This window comes from Patella vulgata, chromosome 6 (assembly GCF_932274485.2).
Source record: "Patella vulgata chromosome 6, xgPatVulg1.2, whole genome shotgun sequence".
Lineage (NCBI taxonomy): Eukaryota > Metazoa > Mollusca > Gastropoda > Patellidae > Patella > Patella vulgata.
The window spans coordinates 67,966,637-67,979,611 of NC_065884.2; the positions used below are offsets into that span (position 1 = coordinate 67,966,637).

The window sequence follows — 12,975 nt, forward strand, 5'->3', positions numbered from 1 at the left end:
TCACGGCGGGTCTGCCGCAACAGTTTTTGGAGGTACCCTCGCTCCTCCAAAAACCGTTGCCGCTCGGCCTCCCATGCCGATCTCTCTGCACATTGCTCAGAGAGGAGATGTATAGTATGTTTACCGTATTATCATTACTGCTTTAGAGTTGTAAGAGCTGGGCCTATCAGATAATAACTGCAGCTGTTTCACTTATCGACATCGTTGAAAAACAATCGACATTTTGGTCTTGTCAACATACACACCGAGTCTTAATTTCAAACCCTTCGGAAAATAAATACAGCCACATGATTAAGGGCCATAACTCTGAAAGCAATTATCAGAAAACAACAGGGTTGTGGTCACTAGGAATGCTGGTCATCGGACGCCCGGGTGGTGTATCAAAATTATAAAGGAGATTGACCATAAGTTCAATTATTGGTGGTGATCAGATTAACAGGGATTATTAACCCCTTTTAACGCTAGTAATTTTATTAATTGTTACTTGGATTGTAAAGCTTTTATGATCGACAAGATATCCACTGGCAGGGTTAATGAGTTTCTCCCAGCCAATAATATCAGTATCACAGCCTAGCGGCCGACTAGGTCTTACTGTTCCATAACATTGTTTAACCACAGATTGTCTATCGTCCGTTTTATTTATAAGTTTATATGTGACGTCAACATCACATGATGTAATACTTTTATCTTCTACGTCTTTCAGGTATAATCTAACAAGCAATAATGTTGAGAAGATTCTAACTACACTGGCACACCATGTAAAACCTGAAACTACATGTAGTTTACCAAGCACTTTATCTGATACAGTATCCACAATATAAATATCTTCAAACATATTCTGATGACAACTTATAATTTTACCAAGTTAGTTAGTTAACAAAGTTTGATCTATCTCGGCTGCTTGAAATGTTGAATATTTTACATCAGGTATATGCAATTTTCTACAACTTTCATCTTTCTCCTGTCGAACTTTAGGTAATCTTTGTAAAACTTTAACAATGGACGGATCTTCTAAAACATCAGCTGAATGTTTAACACTAGCTTTTAAATCTTCGGTTACTGTTTTAATACCCTCCATCAATTTTCTGAGTTTTCCATCAACATCATAGTAGACATCTTCGCCACTGGATGTTTTCATTTGTTGTTTCATATGCTCTCCAAGTTTTCTCAACTCTTCACAAATTCGATAGACCTGTTCATCAATCTTGTCGCATTCTGTCTTCACCGAATGATTCACTTCACTGAACTTCAGGTTTAAACTTTCACTGAAGTTTTCAAGTTCATCAATGTGCGGTTTTATTTCAGCAGTTAATGTTTTTAATTCTCCTCTTATTTGCTCTATTACACTTTCCTCTTGTAAATTTAAGAATTGGTGTCCATTATGATCAATCACATAGCAATTAGAACAGACGGCCACTGAACAATCTTTACAGTAAAATGTTACACTCGATTGTTGATGATTTAAACAGACATCACGTGGACAGGATTCAGTCACAGAGTTATTTGCCCCTGATTCAGTGCTGTAAATCATCAGTGTCTCGTATCCAACAACAATATGATGTTTACAGACTTTTAATTTATCATGCATCGTTTTAAAAGAGTCACAGAAATATTGTTGACAATCTTTACAACTAAATTTAGATACACTATTAATACAGACATCACATTGTGGAATGTTAATGTTTAATTTCGGTTTCAATTCCTCTATTCCACCGTCTGGTAGTGAAGTTTCGGCATGACACAATGGACACATGAAGTGGTCATTAGTGGAAGTTTTGTTAATGTAATCTTCTAAGCAGATAAAACAGAACGAATGTTGACAGTCAATTATTACTGGTTGTTGAAAGTCTTTTAAACAAATACTACACACTTCCTGTTCAGTCATGTTGAATAATATGACAAGTCACACATAAATCTTTTAAATGTAACAAAAGCTAACTATTTGGAGTGTCCAATATGGCAAAGATTCTGTTCTATTCACTAGGTTGATAACACTGGAGCCTCCCAGTAGACTAATTTTCCGCTTTGATAATGGCGACGATTCTTATCTAACAACCTTTGAACAAATCAAGATATACTGTGACACTGATATCGGCTATACCTTTGTATGCTTGATAATGATAACGACAAGTGAAATGAGGTGAAAAAATCATGCGGTTGGAATAGTCCTTGGGGGTGCCAATCGGTCGAAATCTTTATTTAAGGTAGTCCTCAGGGTTTCAAATGGGTGTAATCGTTATATTTATTACTTAGAAGCCACGGTTGTTCAGTGAGTAAGACAATGTACGGTGTAACTACTTTTAAAGCCCAAAGCTGTTCATCTAGTCTCTTATGGTCAGCGCTCTTTTAGTTTTCAAGCACCTGTTTTATGGAATAATCTACCATTTAGTTTAAGATGTTGTATATCTCTATACATGTATTCTTTTTAAAAAGTCATCCGGTTGGAATAGTCCTTTGAGGTGGCAATCGATCGAATCTTTATTTAAGGTATTCCCCGGGGTTAGAACTGGGTGTAATCGATATATTTATTACTCAGAAGCCACGGTTGTTCAATGAGTAAGACGATAGCTCACTAATCTGGGGGTCCTGTGCAGACTGAGAATGTTCATCGGGATTTTCTGGCGTGGTCCCCCACCCCCGTCAGTGGGGCATGCCTGGCAAGGAACAGCGTTTAGTTGTATGGGGTATGCCGTCGTCATTAGTCCAGTTGGGACTGAACAGTGGGACGTTAAACCCTATTCTATTCCCTGCACTGATTACTCTGAACCGTGTCAAGCGGACGGATAGATTTACTTCAAGAATAATCAGATGGGCGACAACATGTCGCAGTGGTTTGGAGGGGGGGGGCACGGTGGCTAAGTGGGTAAGGCGCTGGCTCGCTAGCCTGGAGATCGGGTCGGGTGTTCGATCCCTGCATTGGCCGAGAAAGTTCATCCAGATTTTCCGGCGTGGTTCCCCCTTGTCAGTGATGTAGGATGGAGGGCCTGACGAGGACAGCTGTCTTTTGGATAGTATGAAAACCGAGGTCCCGTGTACACATTGGTATGCACGTAAAAGATCCCTTGAAAGTTGGAATGTGATATAAGAGCAGGCCGTAGTGCCGCTGTCAGGGCAAAATTTCCCTCGAAGCACACTGTATGGCGTATGCCCGTCTTCACTAGCCCAGTTAGGAGCAGAATAGTAGGACGTTAAGCTCCATTTCATTTCATTTCGCAGTGGTGAAAATAGGGTGTAATCTCTTCTAAGAATAGTTCTGGGGGTATCAAGCTCGAATAATCTCTTTCTCAATAATGAATAAGCTTTATAATCGGGTTTTTTTCGACAGATGAAGTAGATAATTTGGATTAATATCAGTCTGGGAGAGGTGAAATAGATAATTTGGTTTAATAGTTCAGTTTCCATTTGTATATTGTAACTTGACTATTCCTCTGTATTCTTTTGTTAATTTGTATATACATGTGTGTTTTTATAATCATATTTACATTGTAAAAGCGCAACAGAGCAGTCAGACTGACTGAATGTTCACCGCTATAGAAAACGATTATTATTATTATTTCGGAGAGGTGAAAGAGATAATTGCGCCATTTTTTGTATGAAAGATAACGGACAGGGGTTATGCTTTCTTTATTATTTCCAATTAACAAAACAATGCTATCCACTAAATAAAAGAACAAAATGGGACTATTTTCACGTATTTCACTTGAGTTCATATTGCGTATCCGTCTTTGTATGTTAATGCGTCCAATGGTATTATTTTCGTTTATAATTCGTGTATTCTCTGACTATGTCTGAAGTTAAATCAACTGGACAATTCCTTCCGGCAGCAAAAACTTCTGTCACAAGTCTGAAAATATATTTTTAAAATAGACGATAGATTCACAGGTCTTTCAATACGCCTATCGGCAGTCAGGTCATGTGTGTGTGCTGTAAAATCAACAATTACGGCTGAGCAAAATATTTCATTATAAGATATGTCCTGTATCACGTTCATCAGATTTGTGGAGAGCCAAATGTTTAATGCGTATGGTACTGTCTCCGACAGCATCTGTGTGCCCGTAGTAAAGTATGCCATTAAACCACGTTCTTTTCAACTCACGGACGTCGCAGTGACCTGGTAAGTAAGGCAATGGTTCCAGCAGGAGTTGGGCGATTGTGTGCTCGTAGTGAAGTATGACATTGAACCACGTTTTCGTTATTTTATTGACCCCGAAGAAGCTCAGGAGTACAGGGGCTCACGGGTTCGATCACTGTTGGTCGAGACAGTTCGCCAGAATTTTCTAGGGTGGTTGCGCCTTATCAGTGGTATAGAATGGAGGGCCTGGTATGAAACAATCTCTTAACGTTTGTATGTCGGTGGTATAGAATGGATGGCCTGGTACGAAACAACCTTTATATGTGTATCTGTGGTGTAGGATGGGGGGGGGGGGCCTGGTACGAAACAACGTAGGATGGAGGGACTGGTACGAAACAACATCTAAACGGTTGTATGCCAGTTCTGATTAGCGTTGTTGGGACAGGAAAGTAAAGTAGGACATTAAACCGCATGTTCTTTAATTGGTTGGCGTATAAGAGTCAATGAATACGTTAGCTCGACATTTTGAGAAATTGTTGTATTATGTTGGAGATGTTTTTGTGTCGTGATTTTTTTTTAAAATCTACAACATATTTACCTGTAATTTACAAAATCAGAGGGGTCAAGAGACGATGCCACGGCTACTAGGTTTGGTATAACGATGTGACAGAATCCACTTGGTACAAAACATAGCCCCTATAATATAAATATTAGTCTGAATGGTCTGATTCTATCCTTAACCCCTGTTTGTAACATATCAGCTGCCATCCATAGGCTAATATGTGATAGCAAATGTCATAGAATTCTAATATGAAAGATATTTCTACTTCGTAATTAACAAGTCATAGAATTCTAATGTGATCGATATTTCTACTTTGTAGTTAATTTCTTTCTAAACTAGGTCTGTCAGCGACCCATATCATAAACATGATGTCATATACATACATTCCATTGATGGTTGTCGAACTATAAAATGGAAATGTATACCCAACATGACGTCAAAGATCTAGTTTTACACATTTTAAAATTTTATTGAATTTCTTGCTTATTAGGGATCACGTGGTTTCCCCTTGTCAGTGATGCAGGACGGAGGGCCTGACAAGGACAGCTGTCTAGTCGTTCGGATGGGACGAAAAACCGAGGTTCCGTGTACAAATTGGCGTGCACGTAAAAGATCCATTGGCAGTTGGAATTCGATATATGAGTAGGCCATAGCGCCGCTGCCCGGGCAAAATTTCCCTCATTGCACATACTGTATGGCGCATGCCCGTCTTCATTAGCCCAGTTTAGGAGCAAAACAGTAGGACGTTAAACCCCATTTCATTTCATTTCATTTAAATTCTTGCTTATTGACCAATCAAGGAAATACGGTTCTCGCTAGTCCCTGAGTATACATCCTCGGTTTCCCCAGTGGTATCATTCTATTCTACTCCACTAACCCCAGGGTCCATTCAAGGGTAAGACACGTAGTCAAATTGTCAGCCGTTGATAATTGTGCAATTTTTATCGACCAATCACAAAATTCCATAAATACAAAGCGAGGGGGCAAAGAGAAGTAACTCACGTTTTGTTGCAACTTAGATCTCCGAATAATTGTAGTAAACTTTGGTGGTTTAGCGAGGTGCTTATGGGCGTGTCAAGTGAATCAATGGCTAAATGATAAATTATGTAACATTTGAAGTCAATAGAAAAATATACAAAAGGCTTGAATTCGCTTTTACATAATGTATCGTTTAGAATACTCACCATATTTCGAAAACTGTTTGCATAGTGTTGATTACAATCCAGAAAGCTACTGTTATAGGCCGATAGTGATCGTTCTATCTGGCAAATCGCCATTTTCCTTATAAATTCTTGACCCTGTGAAGAGAGGAAAAGACCAAAACACCAATGATTGCGACGCGGAATAATTAGAAATAATTAATTTGAATGGTGAAATTGGCCGAATACACAAAATATGTAAATATAAGATTAAAGCTGTTTGTCATTTTAGTCCACACTTCCACCCAATTGACTGGGATTTTCGCCTCAACTGAACGAGCCAAACTTTAGTGTGGAAAATGGAAACTGCCTTGAAATGTCCAAAAAGTTCTTCTCAGGCGGAGTGGGAGGGGGGGGGGTCATAAGGTCTGTCATTTAATAAAGTGGCGTGGTTTCGAACTATTGGATTAAAATTGAACCATATATTAGTATGTTAGTTCCGAAATGACCTAGTTTGTGTCGAGCGAAAATTATTCATTCTGTAGCCTCGCAGAATTTCCTCACCCAAAATTTAAATTTAGCCAACGAAACTATTTTTCGTAATTACTCTAACAAATGACTAACCTGTGAGGTAAATAGATGACTATTCGCTTTTAATTTGTTGCAGTATTTTTTGCCGTAACTCAGTGCGTATCCGTCCTCTCCACAAGGCAATCTTTTCTCAAAACATTCGAAGAAACTACAATCGCCATCTTTTACTTTGGATAAGCAGTCTTCTGATATATCTATACCATATAATATAACAATAAAGTAACAATTTTACACGGTCTTAAACCAACCGTTTAGGACAGTTGTCTAGTCGTTCGGATGGGACGACAAACCGAGGTCCGGTGTACACATTGGCGTGCACGTAAAAGATCCCTTGGCAGTTGGAATTCACTATATGAGTAGGTCGTAGCGTAGCTGCCCGAGTAAAATCTCCCTCATAGCACACTGTATGGTGTATACCCGTCTTCATTAGCCCAGTTAGGAGCAGAACAGTAGGACGTTAAACCCCATTTTATTTCATTTCATTTCTTGTACATTGATTAGGGTAATATCAGCCATCTTGGATTTTACTAATTTTTACCACTTTCCGGTGCGCAAAATTTGGAATGTTATAAAGTACACCTAAATAAACGCAAAAATGCATGAAAACGTTTCCTTGTAATTTTGAGTGTAAACTCGTAAACTGATTTGTCTGTTGATACTAATCAGAAGAACTCGAGGTTGATAAGGACCACACCCGTGTAGGACCACACACCATGTATCGTCAACTGGGACAGTAGAGGCAATATCCGGAACACATTTGGACAGGTGGGTACTTGTATTTTCTCCCGTTCACATCAATGTTTGGATTTAAAATGTAGGTCTTGCGCCAGGCAGGGTAAGCTTACTCTTCGGGACACCGGTTGCCACTGTTTGTCGTGTATTTTGTACACGGTGAACAGTCCATTTGCTGATTACACTATTTTTGTCCTTTTAGGACTTCGAATTTTGTCTAATGGTTTGGATTGTTCGTACCTGGTTTTATTTAATTTGTATTTCAACCATAGCTGTAAGGCAGGGGTGGTCAAACTTTTACATACCATGCGCCAGTTTATTCACACACGAACCCAGACTCTAGTCTCACCATTGTGAGGGGTGTTGGATAGCTGAATGGTTAGCGTGCGCGCGCTGTATCATAAAGTCTGTCATTGAGTCGACTGGCGTGGTTTCGAATCCCCGGTTGTACGTGACAAGGAGTAGGGTCGTCTGTCCAACCCCGTGGGTTTTCTAAGGGTCCTCCGGTTCCCCCCCACAGCTAAAGACCCCTATATGCGCAAGCGAATTATTGAAATAAAATTAAACCATATGTTAGTCCCGAAATGACCTAGTTTGTGTCGAGTGGACGTTAAACCCCATTTCTCTCTCTCTCTCCCCCTCTCTCTCTCCCCATTGTGAGATATGATTATCATGTAAAATTATCAAATATATAAACAATATCTGATAAACATACTTATCATTAACGGGACTTTGGATATGTTTTGAATAATGAAATAGCTAAAAATAATGAGTAGGCTTATTGTCTTTTTCACAGGTACACCTGGTTTAGTGCATGCATGCGCCACATGTTGTTTTTCACAGGTACACCTGGTTTCTAATCATGCAATGCTCCATGTTTAGTGCATGCATGCGCCACATGTTGGTCAAAGGGATTGGATGGTTGTTTGGTTAGCGCGTTCACGTTGTATCATAAGGTCGGTCATTGAATCAACTGACGTGGTTTCGATTCCCCGTTTGTACGTAACAAGGAGGAGGGTCGCCTGTCCAACCTCGTGGGTTTTCTCCGGGTCCTGCGGTTTCCTCCTTATCAATGCACGGAGACACATTTTGACATTTTTAATTAAAAATTCGACAGAACTGTAATAACTTTGTAAAAATGAGCGACAAAACGGGATGTTTTCTGTGCAGCAGAAAATTCTAGTTACTGTTTTCCGGATTGCCTCTGCTGTGACAGTTGCCGAAAATGGGTGGAAATATGGGATCTAAACATGAAATATTTCAGCCATAATGAGTATTTTAAAATTAGTACACAACGTCGTGTACTTAAACGACATAATTTAACGAGTGTAATTTGTAATATATCGGGGGTAGGGGGGAATGGCCGAATGTTAAAACCAGCGTGCTGTATCATAAGGCCTTTCATTTAGTCAACTAGCGTGGTTTAATTTTATTTCAATAATTCGCTTGCGCGTAGCGGTCTTTAGCAATGGGAGGAAACCGGAGGACCCGGAGAAAACCCACGAGGTTGGACAGGCGACCCTATTCCTTGTCACGTACAACCGGGGATTAGAAACCACGCCAGTTGACTAAATGACAGGACTTATGATACAGTGCGCACGTGCTAACCATTCGACCACCCCCCCCACCCTTTATGGGACGAGAATATCCGCGTTGAAACGTTGCACAGTAGCAAACTCAGTAATTGTGTATCCATAAAATTGTACCTTGTGTTAATTAGTGAATGCCTATCAAAGAAGACAAAATAATAATTTAAATAAAAACCTTGTATTTCACTTTACATAATTGATTATGCTAGGTTTCCACCACACGATTCGTGCCACGATTGAAATCGTGGTTTTAATCGCGGATTAATCGTGGTGATCCTATCAAGTCTTATCATATATTGAGGTCAGTCGTAGCAAAATGAAATGAAATGGGGTTCAACGTCCTACTGTTCTGCTCCTATACTGGGCTAATGAAGACGACCATACGCCATACAGTGTGCTATGAGGGAAATTTTGCCCGGGTAGCGGCACTATCGCCTACTCTTATATCGAATTCCAACTGCCAAGGGATCTTTTACGTGCATTCTAATGTAAACACGGGACCTCGGTTTTCAACTCATCCGAAGGACTAGACAGCTGTTCTTGTCAGGCCCTCCGTTCTGCGCCACTGACAAGGGGAAACCAGGATGAACTTTCTCGACCAATAGCAGGGATCGAACACCCGAGCTCCAGGCTAGCGAGCCAGCGTCTTAACCACCTAGCCACCGTGGCTGCCCGTCAGTTGTAGCATTCGTGTTGATCGTATCGAAACGTCTCCGAACTTATCTTCACGTACCAGATCGTGGGCTCAATAGGGACAATCCTACCGTAACGCATCGTACGACAGTGGGCACCTAGCATTAGAAATCAAAATATAAAAAAAAACAAAATCGCATTAAAATTTGTATTTAGACCCAAATTTTTTTTTTTTTTTTTTAATGTTTTTTTTTTTTAATTTTTTTTTTTTTTTTTAAAAAGTTCCAAAAGACCACTTACCAAACTGAGCATTTACGATTTTATTTGCCGCAAACCAACTGATGAGGGGGTATGACGTCACTAAACACAAAACACTGAGCGAACTTAGCAGCCTGAACATAAACATCGTAGTTCATTAACTTCAAAGGTACACAGCAAATGATACCCGTTGAAGGTTGGACTTGTTTTGTTTTCAAATGAACTCGATGTGGTTGAGGATGTGGTGATAATAAAGTTTACCCTAGCTCAAACTGTTAACTGTATTTTAACCGATAGCCTTCACACATGATTATTATGCAATCATAATTAGCGTTTATCTTGTAACTCTTAAAGGGACTTAATTTCAAATCTTAAAGCCACATTTCGCCATTTGAGGGATTTTGAAATCCTTGCACATTACATTACATACTAAACTTAAGCTGTCTGTCTACAACTAGTTCCGCTTGAGAACAGACACTAAGCTAGTTGACCGACATTTTAATTTCCAAATCGACGATTCTAATCGAGAACACTTAAAGGCTCAATACCACTCTTGTTGTAACTGAATAATATGTCCCAATCTTTATTCTGGTCAACAAATTGTACTATTTTAGAATATTTCAATTAATTGATGATACAAATTTCATCTTAACACACCTTATTTAAAAATTTTGAAAAATTCAACAATGGTTTGAAACGTCTAACGTAAACCTTTTCAAATGAAACTTCGATTTAAAAATATTTTCGAACCCTCTGGACAAGTAAAATAGGATGTAATGGATAATTTACACAGCAGGTAGAACACTTAAACATCTAGTACTTAGATAGAGATATTATTTATTTTCTGGAGCTTTCAAGCCAGCAAGAGTGTTATTGTCCCTTTAAGTATACTTCGCGACTGGTAAGAAGTATTTACATGTATTTCGCTTCAATTAATGAAATAGAAAAGGTTTATTTAATATTTATGTGTATGAATTACAAAATTAAAAAACAGTAAACTAATCTTTAGATATGGTGGCCATTCAGGACAGAGATCCATTCTCGAAGTAGAATGACTAGAGTGTTGAGACAGTTGAATCTCTAAGATCAACATTCGGCGTCCCCTATTGAAGCCAGTGTCATCAATAAGACATATAACTTTCCCAGAGAAATTGGGTTTAACGTCCATACGATAAACTAGGTTATTTTGGGATTAACGTATGGTTTCATTTTTTTTTTTTTTTCATTAATTCGCTTGCGCGTCGGGGGGGGGGGGGTTAGCAATTGGAGGAAACTGGAGGATCCAGAGAAAACCTCCGAGGTAAGACACAGGTGAGCCTAATGCTTGTCACCTTTAAGTTTGATGTCCTGTACATGATAAGATAATACTGTATTATTAATGATTCGACTTTAAACTGATAGAAGTAGTACATACATCAAATCACATCCTGAGGACAGGCTAAACTATGTTATTACGTGTTTCCCGCGTTTTGTCGAGCGGCAGGGAATATCGACCAGAATTGGAGCAGGAAAACCAGTTCTGCACACTTATCAGCAGTGAATATTCACTAGGCCGCGACAATCACTGATAAGGATGACATCGATGCGACTTAATGATCCACAAATATTAACTTTTTTCTTCCGTCAAATTAAATTCTAAAACATTTTAGAAAAATAAATAAAGACATTTGAAGTGTTTGTAGGTAAAAATTATTTCCTATTTTAGTGTAAATGGGTATTAAAATGAGTAAAAGGCTCCATTCCGCCCGAACCAGTAAGGTCTCGGTTCAGAATGGATCAATATGACTGAAATTTTCAGCAAATTGCCTTTACATTATCTAGTTTTTAACTAATTTAGTGAGAACTGCCAACTCCTTATCTAATCTCCCATAATGTATCTTTAATATTGAAATCCTTTAATTTTATATTCATAAAATACCGTTTTTAAATTAGATATTATAAATTTGTAACAATGTATAAGTATGACTCTAAGCTATAATACGTCATAAGATTTCTTTTTGTTAGTAAAAAGCCGAAACGCCTTTCCGGTTATTTTCTAATGAACAATTTTGATAATTACATCACGATTGATATTTCAAAGTAAAGATTAGCGATGATTAAGTGGAAAATTAATAGCATGAATAAGCAGTTAATTATAATTAATATTCTAGACAATATCCATATCTGAACCCAGTAATATGTGTTGTGTTAAAGGACAATATTGGTGCCATTCATTATCACATATGTGCTAGAGCTGGTTAAACACATTCCAAATATAATTTTAACACAGAGATCATTGCTACGATAGCTGAGTAATACAGGCTTCCTGAATCGGAAGTGACGAACGCCAAAGGAAAACACGAGTCATACCTCTATATAACTGACTGACGTGACGAGTGATAACAGATAACACAGATACACGGCCGAATTTCTGCTCACTAATAATTCCTTCGAAGACAAAAGTTGTTGTGTGAGACTGTGAGAGGACATCTGACAATTCATAAAAAGAATTGACTGCCACTAGATAAGAGAACACGAAAGAAAAACAGAAAAAGTCCGTGCATTACCATGTTTTTATAAGGTATAGATAGACTGAATATAAACAAGGGAATGTACGGACTATTTCTATTTTTCTCGTGTTCTCTTATCTAATGACATTCAATTACTTTACTGAATTGTCAGGTATCCTCTTCCAGTCCCATATAGCAACTTTTGGTCTTGGAAGGAATTATTAGTGAGCAGAAATTCGGCCATGTATCTGTTATCACATATCACATCAGTCAGTTATATAGAGGGATTACTCGTGTTTCCTTTGGCGTTCGTCACTTCCGATTCAGGAAACCTGTATTACTCAGCTATCGTAGCAATGATCTCTGTGTTAAAATTATATTTGGAATGTGTTTAACCAGCTCTATCACATATGTGATAACGCCTGACACCAATATTGTCCTTTAACGTTATGGTCTTAATTTACACTGTGATATAGTCGTCATAGTAGCATGCATTGGACATGCAGTTGAATGCTGGCCTTCTTCTTTTGTATTAGGCCGCCATATATACCACATGGCCGTTTACATACTTAAGTGACGGTCTAAGCATTAAAATAACCATATATTTTTATCTAATTTTTTGTTGTGCCAGTGTATATATATCCGATATTATGAATATATATATATTTGTGTTCTTTAAAACAAATTTGTATTTTTGATCTTTGGCTGTTATTGGTGGCGTCTGTTACCATAGGACAACTTTGCACTGAAAATTCTACACACGCTTCGAACGACGCAATTTTGATAACTTCTTTTTAAAAGCGACAAGTTTTCCTAATAAGTAAACCGGTGCCGCATCGCAATTGTGTAGGTGTAGGTACATATCACTTACCGTCATACAGCCGGGGCTAGATGTAGAGTGACGGAATCT

General features: G+C 38.5%; 1 long non-coding RNA gene across 1 annotated transcript; it reads right to left on the reverse strand.

Annotated features, from left to right (window-relative positions):
* Positions 1-3,639: 3,639 nt before the first annotated feature.
* LOC126824126 (uncharacterized) lies at positions 3,640-9,807 on the reverse strand. Its single transcript, XR_007681481.2, has 5 exons — positions 9,619-9,807; positions 6,398-6,558; positions 5,819-5,932; positions 4,671-4,768; positions 3,640-3,844 (listed from the first exon to the last, which is right to left on the reverse strand). It is a non-coding gene; the product is annotated as an uncharacterized LOC126824126 (long non-coding RNA).
* Positions 9,808-12,975: the final 3,168 nt, after the last annotated feature.